This window comes from Meleagris gallopavo, chromosome 1 (assembly GCF_000146605.3).
Source record: "Meleagris gallopavo isolate NT-WF06-2002-E0010 breed Aviagen turkey brand Nicholas breeding stock chromosome 1, Turkey_5.1, whole genome shotgun sequence".
Taxonomy (NCBI): Eukaryota; Metazoa; Chordata; class Aves; order Galliformes; family Phasianidae; genus Meleagris; species Meleagris gallopavo.
The window spans coordinates 110274215-110289217 of NC_015011.2; the positions used below are offsets into that span (position 1 = coordinate 110274215).

The 15003-nt window shown below is 39.6% G+C and overlaps 1 protein-coding gene across 1 annotated transcript in view; it reads left to right on the plus strand.

The window, feature by feature from the left end:
• Positions 1–1139: 1139 nt before the first annotated feature.
• The window catches only part of PARVG (parvin gamma), a 36593-nt gene continuing 22729 nt past the window's right edge, over positions 1140–15003 (plus strand). Inside the window, exons 1-4 of the mRNA XM_010724930.3 lie at positions 1140–1239; positions 3440–3541; positions 6999–7071; positions 11261–12828. The gene's annotated coding sequence lies outside the window, so the exon portion shown is untranslated. The remainder of the gene's footprint in view (positions 1240–3439; positions 3542–6998; positions 7072–11260; positions 12829–15003) is intronic.

The following is a 15003-nucleotide window of genomic DNA, read 5'->3' on the forward strand; positions in this document are numbered from 1 at the left end:
AGAAACAGATTCTATTTTCTTCATTGGTTTCTTCTTATATTTTTGGAAAAGGTGTCCAGAGAAATCTGACAGTGGAAAAAAAGGATTTTAAAGTAATAAAAAGAATGTTTATTCCCAAAAGATCTCTGCTTCAGGGGCAGGTGGTAACTTGATTGATCAGCTTCAGTAAGGTTCTTGTCTGGTTACTGTTGTTTATTGTTCAAGGCTTTTCTGTGTAGTACTAATAGAGGCATTGACAGTTTGCAGCCATATACATCATTTTTGGCTGCCCCTAAGCAGCAAAAGATCAGTGCTTCATGTAGTTGTCTCACTATGTCAGCAGCTACTTCTTTATCTGTGATTCAAAGTGGTGCAGGTTAGAAAAAGCCATTCTGCAAAGTATTTGCAGTGATCCAGATCATTCTGTCTGGACAGTTGTACATGCTTTTATACCCCAAGTGCTGCCCTCCAGCAAGGAGGGGATGAACCGAAGGATAATGAGCATCAGGTGGTGGCAAAAGTCTCCTGGAAGTGTCTTGCTAAGGCCGATAGAGTTAAGTTAGCTCTACCTGTGCCACATAAGTGTTGCCTTCCAACTGTGTCTGTCCCTTTTGAAAGCGTTCTAAGCAGGCTATCAGATTTCTGCTTTGATATTTTAACTGGCTAAGCATCTTGCATGTGTGAATAAAAATGCACAGTGCAGATTTTGGTTAAATCATGACTGCCGTTTTAAGTGCACATCACTCCAGAAACAGAGGTGAGCACAGAGTTGTGTGCTGTTGGTACCGTCATTTGGGAATCTTAGCTGAGTGTTGCTGATGCCTTGCACTCAGTGGATATTCTCTAACAAACTGAAAAGACTGGTGGACAGTAAATGCACCTACTGCTGACCTCATCTTCACAAAGAAACTGCAAGAGAACCAATGCCACCACAGCTTTCTCCCACTACACTGAATTACGCTTTATGTACTGGGAAAGATAACAAGTGTGTAGTAGCACCACCTGGTGACTCCTCGTTTATGTTGCAACAAAAGGGATTATACGACTCAGTTGTTTTCATTTTTATGTACTTATTTATTTAAAAGCAAACAACACAGAGTTGTGTTTATTAAGCTTAAAAATGTCTTAAAAGTGTATATTAACATAGGCATCACCTGTAGTTCTAACATTACTGGTTCTGGTGTTTTATAGTCTTTGATCACCTTTGTGAACAAACACTTGAACAAACTGAATTTGGAAGTAACGGAGTTAGAAACTCAGGTAAGATTTTTTTTTTTTTAATGTAGTCTAAGTGTATAAATGACAAATGTAGACCCTTATTCCATTAAACTGTGTTACGGAACTGCTTCTCTTCGAGCACATTGATTTATAGTATCTTTTAAATAGTAATGGCATTCAGTGATGTTAGCTTCCTTTACTCATATTTACATATGCTTCATATTGCTGTGGATTTGCATTTTAAGGTGAAATTCGTGGATATTCACTATGTCCATTTTAATGACTGTAGAATACCCTGGATTTCAGGGCAACTTGTCTCCTGGATCAAAGTGTTATGCTGTAAAGCTGTTGCTATAGTTATGGATGGATGGCGGATTGTGTCTTACTAGCAGTGAGGGTTCCTAATTAGCTGGTGGGAGCTCTTAATAGCTGGCTGCCTGGGGCTCTCAGGAGGAGTCTGGCCTGCAGCATGCGGTTCGTCACAGCGATATCAGTGCTAGCTTTGATCACATCAAAGAGGGACTGGAAACAATTTTGCTATTGCCACAAAGGCTTTGTGTCCTCTTTATCCTGTGGGCACTTCTCAGCAGTGTGGATTAGCAACTGTGAGCTCATGTACTGCCGTGGCTTGACTGCTGTTGGTATCCAGGTTAGTTTGTTTAAAGCTCACTGAAGTGACTGTCTACCACCACAGTCAGCTTTGCAGGAGCTGCCCACCTCTAGCACTAAACTGGGTACAGAATATGCTTGGAAACATTAAATAAGTGTGAATTTAAGTGTCAGTGGGGTAGTTCTACCTCTGGAGGTCAAATTAAGTGATTTTCAGCTTGACTTTTTGGCTGAGTTTTAAAAGCAGAAACAAGTATTCTTTTAGAGTTCATCGAGCTGTGGAGAGGTTACCTTATTGTACTTGCAATAAAATAAAATAATAATAAAAAAATCATGATATCTAGAGTATTACTCCTGGAGTACTGGTAGCTGATTTGAGTGACTTGGTTTAGTACCAGTCATTTGCTGATATTTTATATATTTGCGGAAATAAATGGGTGACTTGATCTGCTCTGTCACTAGAAGTTGGTTCTTAATGTCTAGGAAGTATCCAGCAACTTGCTTTTGAAAAGGTTAGAAGACGTCATACATGTTGTATCAGGATCACAAGTGAGAGTTCTGTTTGAAATATATAGCATCTGCCCCCCTCCACCAGCCAGTAAATAGTCTTCCTGTCTGGTAGGAATACCGAACAGTACTGCTGAGAGTATTTGTGAGTCTATTTTGAGCTGGAGCAAATTCTTTATGAAGTTAACGTTCCTACCTGTGACAGGTTTTTTTTATTTAAAGTTCTGATTTGAGGCAGAGTGTTGAATATACATGACTTGAGAGGCGGGACTGCAGTTGAAAATTATTATGTACGGTAGAAATAGAACTGTGACTATACAGTGTGAAATCATGTTTTCCAGGAAGTCTGGTTGCTTTGTTTGTTTGTTTGTTTGTTTGTTTTCAAACTTTTAATCAAGAAAGCTCTGTTAAACACAGTAGTAAAGTTGGCAAGGCTCTTCAAGAAAGTCAAAGGAGCAAAAGATCATTTTTAAAATGAGCTTTTAAATAAAGTAATCACAACCAAGAACAAGCTTACATACTTCTACCTCATCCCGAAGTATTCAGTAGCCTAACAAATGAGGATGTTGAGTTTGGCCTCTCCTTAGTCAGACTCAATACGCAGCACCCCTAAGGAGTGGCAGTTGTATGTAACTCCCAGGTAAATTGTTTCTAATTTCTACTGCCTGGAAGTATTTACAGGATATAAGTGATTTAAACATTACTTGACAGATGCTCTTGAATGGATTAGTGTTATAGCTTGTTTTATGAAATGAAAGTAGAGGAAACAATGCTACCATATGTAGGGATAAAGCCTTGTATCATAGATGTATATAGCAACACACTTCGAAGGAAAGAGTGATTGAGTTTGCTCAGCTGTGCTGATGATTCCAGTGGTATAGGTGAATCCAGGGAGCAGATGAAACAAAGCCCTAAGTGCTAATTGCACTTGCCATCAACTTCTTGCTGCGCATGAAAGGAAAAGTCGGTGACTCCCAAACTGTCTGACGCCTCTCTGCTAGCAAACAACAGTGGCAGAAATTAACGTACATCGTTTGGACCAAGCATTAATTGTTCCACTTGTTTGTGAGTGCTTATTTGAAAACAGATGCTTCCACTTAGAAATGTCACCAATATTTCTATTTAGTTTGCAGATGGTGTTTATTTGGTTTTGCTCATGGGTCTCCTTGAGGATTATTTTGTTCCACTTCACAACTTCTACTTAACGCCTGAAAGTTTTGATCAGAAGGTGGGTAGAAATTCCAGACTGTATTCTGTTTGCTTTGTTACCGCATGATATTTTCCAGTCATTGTGTCCTTTCTCTTTGTTCCCAGTAAATACATTCTATCTTCAGGAGTTGTGGCAAAGGTATACTGGCTGTGGCACTTCATAGTTAATATGATCAAAAGTTGCTTGTGAAATTAACAGGTAAATTCCCCATAATTGAGCAAGAATATTTAGAAGAGATAAATTGATAATATGATCAACAAGTCTTTGTGCTGTGTAATATTTTGCATAATTAAAGTGATTTATTAATTTGCTGTACAGCTTGAAGTCTTTTTGTGCTCAAGGATTCTTGATTGTGTTAAATAGTAGAGCTGATGCCTGGCATTGCCTAGCATTTTCTATGTAAGTAGGCAAAAAAGGCAAAAGTTAAGAGATGGGAAGCTCTACTTCATCTGCATCCGTATACACTAGGATTGACATAGTTTCTTCCCAGAGTAAGTCAGCCCTAAAAAACAATCCCTCATCTCATTAGTGTCAGTTGCCTAACGCCTAATAGTCCTTTTTCTGTAGTTTATGTAATGGTTCTACAAACGAAATATCATTAATTGATACATACTTGATATGCTTGATATAGTGTAGTAGAAGAGGTGGTACCCAGACCATGACCTTTGGTTGATCTGTGGTTAAAAACTATGTGTTGAGAGCTCACTGATAACAAGTTTTGTAGCTGTATAAAGCCAAGATGGCTGAGGCCCTGATCCTGCCAGGGAGAGATCGTGCAGAAAGCACCAATCAATTTCTGAGGACAGATGTGTGTTTTCATGTCCAGCTCCTGGCAGGGTCATTACCAATACTGCTGACTTAAACTTTCGGGAGAATGTATTAGCTTGTCTTTTTTGGTGGTTTCCTTCTATCTAGTAAGGCTTGACAAAATAAGTATTGCGGAAGAAGAGTGGATTATTTGAAGTCTTAGATTGTTTTAATCAGGACTGGAAGGGAACAAAATAGCTGTCTTGATTTTTTTAGCCCCATTGTCCTGTATAACTCCTAACATTAGTGATGAAAAGAGAACTTTGCTATCATAACCAAAAGTTTGTCTCTTTCTACAGTTGTCCCTGAACTTGTGCACATATCTAGATATATTCAGTGCCTACTCTCAATCTCGTTGTGCTGGAGTAATTCATCTGTCCCCTGTTCTTCATTCTGCCAGGTTCTTTAGTGGGGACAGTACTTGTCTAATGTAGGCTGAACTGGAGCAAGAGGTAATTAGGTCAGGAAACACTGCAAAAAGATAGAGGATTGAAACAGCTTTGTAAGATGAAGTCTTGTTTATATTTTGTATGACTTCAGTGCACACTTTAGCAACAGTAATGCTCCCTGAGAGAGAGCACTTACCACTGATAGAATAACCCAGCTTTGCCTGAGTGGATCATCTCAATGTTGCAGGAGTAATTGGAAGTGTACCAGGTGAGCATAGTTACAGACTCAGCCTAATATGCTGAGCATGCCAGTTCTATAAGTTACATAGGGCTTGTTGACAGCCTTTGTAGGTAACTAGCTGTTTGGGAGCTTAAAGGGGTTTCCTGAAGGAAGGAAAGCAGGCTCTGGCAAGAGAGCTTGTTTAGGTGTTGAGTTTCTAGATAGGAGGAAATTAAATAATTTTGAATGTTCTATAATATACAGGAACTCGATAGAGCAGTGGAAAAATGTCGTTATATTACCTTCTAAACAATTTTGCTTTTATATCTTTCTCTTGCTTTTTTTATTACAGTAGCCTCAGTTTTCCTCTTTCTAGAAATGCAGAATGCTGAGTCATAGTCAGTGCTCTTTCAGATTTTGTTGTTAATGGTTTAAATTAGTGTTATCCATTATTCCTGAAGTAACATTTTGTTTCTGTGTGGAGACTTTGCTTTGAGGAAAGAGGATTTGTAACTCAAAGTGCAAGAGGTAAACTGTCTTTTGGGAAGGGAAAACAATATTTTCATTTGGAAAATGATTGGCTTTGTCACAATGAATGAGGGGAAATTGGAGCAGGTAAAAAGATTAATAAACCCTGAGCAATAAATGCCAGTGGAAGGGGCATTTCATCTTTGTTGCAGGGAAGCTTTGTATGCGGAACTCCCTGATTTCCAAGATGAGTAGCTTTAATTAAATCTCTCGTTTTTGCTGCGCATCTCCAAAACTGTCACTTGCAGGGATAGAACTGCACAGAATTCATAATCCAAATTACTTTGTTTATGGCAGAGAAATGTGCTGTGCAGATCTCTTTAAACCATAATGTTAACTTCTCAATGAGTATCGTCTTTTAATCTTGCCTCTTTCTTGTATTTTTACTTCTTGTCTGCTTTCTTTTCTGTGACTTTATGTTCATGTGTGGTCTTCGGAGGCTTTCTCAGAAAGCTGTCTGCCTTTCTGCACAGCTGTGCCTAGCTTATTTTGCAACATCAGTCTGCTCAGGAACTGCCACCACAAAGCATTTCATTTACCTTTATTTGAGAAATCTGATTTGAATTTTATCACTTTCCAAGTAGAAGAAAGTAAAAAGCACCAAGATGCCTTGTTCCTTGATGATGTGATACTTGGAATACATCTGATACAGCTGATAATAATGCAGAAAAGTCTAATATTAATCAGAAATATTTCATTTAGTGTCCTTATTTCTCACACACCTGTGTGTATTTTGTCATCTCTGGTTAGATCACTTCCGTTACATTCCTTTTACCAGGATGGCAACTCATCTCTTGCCTTGTAGTTGGAAATACTGAGCTTGGGTATGAGCAGGAGGAGCTCCACAAAACACAGCTTTGTTCCAGTTGTTACTGGGAGCTCCCTGGCCTCTGCTATAAAGACTGAGATCAGAGCTTAATGGACTTTCCTGATTCCTGTGGAACCCAGTTGTACAGTCAATAAGTATACAGAGGTTAGATAAGATGATCACTGTGGAAAGATAATCAAAATAAACAAAAACACTCAACAGTGTTGTAGGCTTGCAGTAAACTCCACAAAGAACAATCTCCCGCTAGAGATTCTTCCTCAGTGGCAGTCAGTGCTTAAATGGGATCTAGGAGAGGTAGAACCAGGCTCCACCCCTTCCTGGTAGCACAGATGTGCTTACCTTCACCTGAGCTCCAACGGCTGACTCATTGCTTCCCTCCGGAGGTTCAGGGTTCAGGCCGTGATCAACAATTCCCATACTCTAGTCATCTTTTTATATTTGGAATTCTGAAATTACTTCCTGTATATGAAAAAGCTGTATATGAAGAAGTCAGTATTTGACCTATGATGACACAAACTGTCTTCTCTTAGTCCCTCATGAGTGCTTTCTGTCACACCCAAACTTGTAGATGTGTTTTATTGATTTAAATAGAATTATCATTTTATATATCGAATAGAGAGACTAAGACATCTTTTAAAAATTTATTTAAAGGTTTTATAATTCCTGTGTAACTTCAGGATTCTAAATAGTTCTTTTTTTCAGGTCCACAATGTTTCCTTTGCTTTTGAGCTGATGCAAGATGGAGGACTCAAGAAACCAAAAGCTCGTCCTGAAGGTATGGGCATGACACATGTCTTTGAACTACATATGAAGACATAATGTCAGGTGCATTTCAAGTGTAACTTCATTTGAGACAACAGAGTAGTATTAAAAAATGGAGCTGTAATGTGCACCTTAACAATTTTTCAAAAGATTAATTGTCGCTGTCCAGACCTGTGTTTCTTATCTGGAATAGGTTTACTGAAATTTGCACGTCAAGTTTTAGGGAAAGATTCAGGAGCTATGCAGTGCTATGTTATAAATTTGACTGGTATTCTTGATCATTCTTGATCGCAGTCTAAGCAGGAGCTTTTCATGGTCTAATTCTCGTAGTTATTACAGTTAGTTTGTATTCTTGGGGTCAGATAACTGAAAGGCTTTTCTCCTTTATGTGATCTGGTAACAAACTCTTCTTGATTTATGCAGTACTGTCTTGGGCTCTGTTTGTCGCTGTAGTTCCATCAAACTCTCTATAGGATCAGCGTCTTGACAGTACAGTCATGTAATACATATTTCTTAGAACAAGAATTTATTTTGTCATAGACTCCAGCAATCTTTAGAAAGTGAGTATAGTATTCTCTGTTAATGCCAAACTGATCTATTATTCTTCCCTAAATAGGCTGGAAAACATGTTAAGTGACTTCATGCCCTTTTGTTGGAATTGCATTATAAATGCCTCTTGAATTAGTTTTAGGCCATGCTTTCTGTGGTGCTTTCATGAAAGAGGTGGTTTGATGTTTTAGTGTTCGTTTGTACCAGTTATATACAAAAAGAGGAGCATCTTCCAGCCCAATTCCATAGGTTGAAGCAGAACTTGATGCTGAGTTATTGCAGCAAAACTGTGTTTTACTGGATTAATTTTTTAGCCTCTAAAGGAGTTGTTATGGGATGTGAAAGTTTTAAAATGATGGAGTATTTTTAATATCTTCATGATTGACAGCCACTTCCAGTTAACACTTCATTAGTTATTGTTGGGGATGTTACGACTGTGTATGCTTCATCTTAAAATAAGAAACATGAGGCTGAGAATATGCATGCTTCTGGGAATGCCTGCAAGACATCAATAAGGAACACTGTAATAACCCACATAGGGAGGATGCATCTTAGAATACCATACTTTTTAATATAGCAAACAAAGGCATAACAAGGTCCGGAAGATAGGAAAATGTCAAAATAGAATTACAGTGTATCTTTTGTAACAGTGAAGGTAATTAACCATCAGCCTGAATTGTCAAGGGATATAGATGGAATTTCTACCACTGGAAGATTTGAAAAGAAAAACAAAAGTCAAATGTTAACCTTATATTTTAAGTTCAGCCAAGTACTAACCAAGATCGCTTGGTTAGTTGGCTCAGTGCAAGATCTTGAAGGTCAAGTTCACAGAATCACATAATAGCTGGAAGATACCTCTGGAGGTCTGTCTCCAGTGCCCAAGCAGGGTCAGCTAGAGACAGATACCCGGGGCACGTCCAGGCAGCTTCTGAAGATCTCCAAGGAGAAAATTGCACAGACTCTGGGCAGCTTGTGCCACTGCTCCATCACTCACACAATAAAAATAAAAAAAAAGAAAAAAGAAAAAAAAGTAAATTTACCTTGATGTTTAGTAAAGAATACTCCTGTGTTTCTAGTTTGTACCCATATGCCCGTTGCCCAGTGCCATGCCAGTCATGGCACTGGGCACCACTGAAAAGAGCCTGGCTCTGCCCTCTTACACCCTTCAGGTATTTGTACACATTGATAGGATCTGCCCAAGCCTTCTCTTCTCTGGGCTGAACAGTCTAAGCTCTCTCTCTTTCCTCATATAAGAGATGCTTCTGTCCCGTAACCATCTTAGTGGCCATTTCTTGGCTTCTTTCTAATACGTCCCTGTCTATCTTGTGCTGGAAAGCTCAGAACTGTACACAGCGCTCCAGGTGAGGCTTCAGAGAGAGGAAGAGTCACCTCCCTTACCTGCAGTCAGTGATGCCTCCATTTCAGCCCAGGATACCATGATCCTTCCTTGCTGGAAGGACATACCCTGAGGACTGTGTTGTACATGAGTTTAAATTATGTGACCACAATTGTTTCTTCTGATTCTAAATCCACATAACATTGCACTGCCAAATAAAAGAGCTGGTTCCACTCCCTCTTTTAACAGTAAATACCCTCGCATACCTCTGATTCCTTCGGGATTATCAACACAGGTGATCAGCAGCAGTCACTGTAGCTCACAGTGCTTCTGGAGACTAGAGTGAGTCAGCCTTAAATGCCTCCAGCAACACAGTGAGGGCAGGTGGCCGTTGTCTGTCCAGCACGGTGCTGCTGGTTTGGGTCCCTTCCAGCCCTGCCTGTGTCATAGCCTGATCCTTAGCTCTTGCTCCTGTTTTTTCCTGTTGCCACTTACTGCCAGCACATCTTAGGATGTGCCATGTTTATGCAAGTGCAAAATACAACATTTTAAATGATACAGGTGAAGTAATACAGGAAAATTCTGAGAGGTTACCAAAAATCTCAGATGAAATTTGGAGGATATAAGATTGTTATCCAATTTAGGTGGGAGGGTAGGGTGGGGAGGTCCTGGCAGTGATTCTTCAAAACAAGCAGTAGCTGTTTCCCCTTGGACCTCATGTTAATTGTACTTGACCTGTTAACTCTTTGCAGTCGTCTAATTCCTTGTGTGATTTAAAAAAAATATATATTCTTGCTTCCTTCTCCTTCCATAAATACTATTTTCTGTGTATCTTTTGCTTCTTCCCCTGTTCCCTCTTTGCATATTTTACCCAACCTTTATTTTCACTTCTTCAGTCTTCACTATCATCCCTGGATTACTTGTGGCATTTCCTGGCATTTTATTAGAGTAATAGGATGGGAGGTGTTGGTGGAAAAGCTTTTTTATAGGAATTGTTTTGTTCCCTGGTCTAGCATGGTAAGAAGGATATTAGGTAATAGAAAGATTAGAGTCTCCTAAAAGAATTTAAGATTTATTTGTGGAGCATATCACTGCTGAGTTGTGAGTATCATAAAATCATTTGAGTTACAGGGGACCCTTAAAGGTCACCTAGTCCAACTCCCTTGGAGTGAACAGGGACAGCTAGATCAAGTTGCTGAGAGCGCCATCTAGCCTGACCTTGAATGTCTGCAAGGACTGGGCACCACCATCTCTCTGGGCAACCTGTTTCCAGTCCTCACCACTCTTATTGTAAATAACTTCTTCCTTACATATCTAAATCTCCCCTCTTTTAGTTTGAAACCATTTCCTTTTGTCCCATCGCAACAGACCCTGATAAGGGGTCTGTCCCCTTCTGTCTTATAGACCCCCTTAGATACTGAAAGGCTGCTATCGGATCTCCCTGGAGCCTTCTCTTCTCCAGGCTGAACAGCCCCATTTCCCTCAGCCTGCCCTCACAGGAGAGGTGTTCCATCCTTTGCATCATTTCTGTGGCTTGCTTCTAGATGCGCTCCAACAGGTCCATGTCTCTACTGTACTGAGGACTCCAGATCTGGATGCGGTACTCCAGGTGAGGCCTCACCAGCACAGTGTAGAGGGGCAGGATCACCTCCCTTGACCTGCTGGCCATGCTTCTTTTGATGCAGCCCAGGATATGGTTGGCTTTCTGGGCTGTGAGGGCACATTGCTGGCTCATGCCCAGCTTGCCATCCATCAGTACTCCCAAGTCCTTTTTGGCAGGTCTGTATTTTATCCTTATACCCTCCAACTTGTACTGATAGTGGAGGTTGCCATGACCCAGGTGCAAGACCTTGCACTTGGCTTTGTTTGAACCTCATGAGGTTCACCTGGGTCTACTCTCAAGCCTGTCTAGAGTATGTGAGGTTCAGGATCTTTTATGATGTGCGTGGGTATTTGTTTGCTTCTTCTATGGCTAGTAATGTTAGTGGAAACTCAGTCCAGTAGGAGTGATGTTGCCAGAATGCAGCATTTCCCACATCTCAGACAGAACTAGGCTTTATCTGTAACTAATTTTAGATGAGGGAGGAGAAGGGAATTATCTTTCTTCTGTTTCCCAGGGATGTTAGCTGTTACTGTAGCGTTATAAAGGTGTTTTGAAATGCATCTTGTATGATACTTAAATAGCTTGGTTTGTGGTGATTGGAACTTTTTTGTTGCTGTTCCTTACAGGCTCAGAGTTGTGAAGATTTGTGTTCCTTTGAGGACAAATGGTGGAGAACAAAATGCAAATTAAGGATTTTTTCCTTTTCTTCCACAGATGTTGTCAACTTGGATCTGAAGTCTACCCTCAGGGTTCTATACAATCTGTTCACAAAGTACAAGAATGTGGAGTGATCCTGGAAGCTGCTGAGATCTTCATCCTGCCAATCTTCTTAGGCAAAAAATCCAATGAAAACACCCTCTGCACATTCCCTTTGTGCCTTATGCTATACTTAATGCATTCTTTCCAAAATTGCTATGATCTCTGTAGCTGTTTGTATGACAGTCCCACTAAAAGTTATGCATGTGTAATCTCTAGGTCACTTAAAAATGTGTAGATATTTTATACTTTTACCAGGAGATATTCTTGAACCTGTTTGCTATAATCAAGAAATATTCTCTTGATAAAAGAAATATACCACTAACTATTTTAATTAGCAGGGAAAACTTGAGACTTTACTCGTGACTGTGGATTCTGATTCTATAATAACCTTTCTTTCATTTGATGATTTTCCAGACTTAATCATTAGCATTAGAAACCATTAACCATTAGAAAATCAGCATTGAAATTTACTGGGAAGCTGTGCCTTTTTTATTAAATAAAGTTTAATATGTTCTATTGAGTGAGTGAGGTTAAGGTTAATTACAGGCAATATCTGAAGCTTCAGTTTTTGCGTTAACCTCATACTACTCTGTTATTTCCATTCCGTGTTTACACAGAATAAGATTTGCAATGGCATAACCATCTAGTCTTTTGAGGTCTCTTTTTATTTCATCTCCTTTCTAGGAGAAATATGTTTGCTAGAACCATTGTCATCCTTTAGGTATGCAGTTTCAATCAAGTCAGTCATCAGGAGCTTGTCAAATACGCCCAGGTTGGATTAATGTTTTCTGTCCCGGTCCTTTCTGAGATGTGTGTGGGGAATAACGAGCTTAACAGTTCAAAGGCTGTCACTTCATTTCATGTAACTAAGATAAGGGGTTGGATTCTTCTTGAAGTTGCTGGCACCTGTACAGTTCTGGGGGTCAAGCATTTATAAACAGTTTTTAAGTATTTTCTTTCCTGAAGATTAAAAGTGAATTCTTGTGTAAATAAGAGTTTGCCTCGTTGATTATCCTGGCTTCTACAAAAGGCAAAGTGTACTTAGTGCAAGCCAGTGGTTAACTCTCAAAGTTGAAGCTTTTCAATGATGTTTAGTTGTGCTTCAAACTAATTTGAGGTTGTCCAGTGTCATCCCAAGAACGGAATTGTAGAATTTTACAATTGGCTTTTTCTCTTTTATTCCTTAAACATTTTTTAATCTCAGGAAGAAGGGAAATGGGCTTCTGCTTCTTCATTTCTTATTTTGGGTTTCTGAATTCTAGTAATGAATTATTTGTGCCACCTCCCCTCGTGCCTCCAAAATAAAAGTGAAAGGCAGCTTCTCTGTTTTTCCGTGAAAAATTCAGGTCCATGCATTCTGTAGGTTTCTTTGGGAGTCAATGTTTGTACTTAAGGAGCAACTAACCTCTTGCTGTTTATACAGTGCCTAGTACTATAGGACTTGAATTTCTGATGAGACCATTGGACTCTACCACGGTGCTGGCAGTTATTGCAGAGGAGACTTGTAGAAGCACTGAGACCAGGTGGGTCAGCTCTCCTGGCAAGTTAATTAAATTGATCTTACTTTTGTGCTATGAAATAGGCTGGAAGTTGACTGAACTGAAATGTCTCTCAAACTTTCTGTTTGATGCAATGCATTTGTGGGAAATGAGTCTGTAAAGAGCCATCATTCTATTCACCCCCTGGATGTGAAAATGCCAGTGCTATCTTTATTATAGACCTCCAGAGAATCTAGTTGTGAAATTACTGGCTATATTAATATAAAAAGCAAACAGAAAATAAGAAGAGGGAGGTGGATGAGAGCAGTTTTGGTTTGAGAGAAGAAAAGGCTATTTCTGAGATGGGAATTTACATCTGATATCTTAATTGCCTGTGAGCAGATGTGGACACCACAGATTTTAAGAGAGTCTCTGTCTTGTTCAGTTAGGTGTTTCTAGTTACTCTGCAGAAACTTGAATCCCTCCTTTGCAATCTGAGGCATGGATCTCTTTTAGCATTTCTTATGTTAACATCCCAGGTGGTCAAGACAGGATAGAAACATTGGGCACGCTGAGGGCAAGTGTCATATCCTGTGGGTTTTGTTATCTTTCTTTAAGATGGTACATGTTACACAGGGAAAATGCATTTTTCATTCTTCAGCTCATTGTTATAGCCAGGTCACTCTTCCTGAGAATGCTGTCTTTACTGTTGACCAAACAGGGAGAGGGAATAGACCTTAACTGAACTGGAACTTCATTGCATTACAGTTTACAGGAAGAGCAGTGTAGGCAAAGCCTTCTCTAAGCATGTGTTTTTGTCATGACTTTGTTATATATGCATGATACTTACTCTCAAGAAGAGAAGTTTAGAATGTTATTCACAAACTCTTTGCTTTACTGGAGTTTTAGATATGTTCCTCTGGGTACCAGTGGGGTAAATTTGAAACCTGTTGAATTTACCTGGAATGCTGAATGCTCTGCAACACTAAAGTTTCCACATTTTAAAATATTTAATGAATGTCTGTCTTTTCCAATTCATACAACTTGCCTTTTAGGTGTGTCCGCTTGACATACTGAGATCCAGTGAGCTGTATTACCACAGAAGAAGCCCAGATATTCCTTAGCTGCATCCTATTCCTCAAGATAAAAAAGCAGAAAAGCAGATTTTATTTTTTTGATCAGTTAAAACTTATGGGCCTTCTCATGCCTCCTTCTCAAACCCTAGTGCTTTCAGTATTAATGTATTTTTTTAAGAATCTTTTTTACAGTTTTTAACAGTGTTTACTCTTGATATCTTACTAAAAACTAGTCTTGCAAATAAAATTCTGGACTTGTCACTTGTGACAAGAATTGTGTACTGTAAGCAAGTTCCAATGCAATGCTATGTTTGCTAAAGATAACAGCAGGAGTGTTGTGCATGGTTTTGTGACTGTTCTACTATTTATTCAAATAAATAAATAAATGATGATCACATGGTTTTCCACATCTTTTTTTTTTTTTTCCCAGCTAAGCAGACAAATCAGTGGGAAGAACCTTTGAAAGATAATGGGCTTCAGCTCTCTTCTTTATCAAGGGTCCCAGGTGCATGGTGACCCATGTAGACCTAGCAAAGCAGTGGTCTCAGTTTGCTGGCCTTGGCACAAGTGATGTGATTTTACAGTTAGACACAAACGTGTCTGACTCATTTGGAGGATTCATCAACAGCATTTTTGTTACTGCCCTGCTTGATCATGTTGTTCATCTTCTCCCTTCCACAAGAGATAACTGAATTATGTTGTCTGATACTTTTAAAAGTCTCAGGGCCGAGCTCTTCCGGAGCTGAGTAGGAGGGAAGCCTGGCATGATGGAACTGGAGTCCTGTATTTGTCTGCAGAGCACTTGGGAAGCCAGGAGCCCAACAAAGTGTGGAATGACACTGGAAATGCCTGTACGTTTGCTCTGGTATTAAGGGGACAAAGAGCATCTCTTCTATAAAGCAAAGCCGTCTGGGAGAGCAGGAAAATATACAATCAGAACTTGTTACTGGTGGGAGTACCACCAATTCCTGAATTGTTCTTCAGTGGCTATTTTTATAAGAAGTCTAGGTGTGTGTGGTTGTGTGCATGACACCTGCTTTGAGAATGGATGGAAAGACTCATGGGGCAAGATGCAACTCTGGCACAGAATTAGTGCAGTTCTGCAGAAGACTGGATGCTTCATGCACTGCTGATGATATTTTGG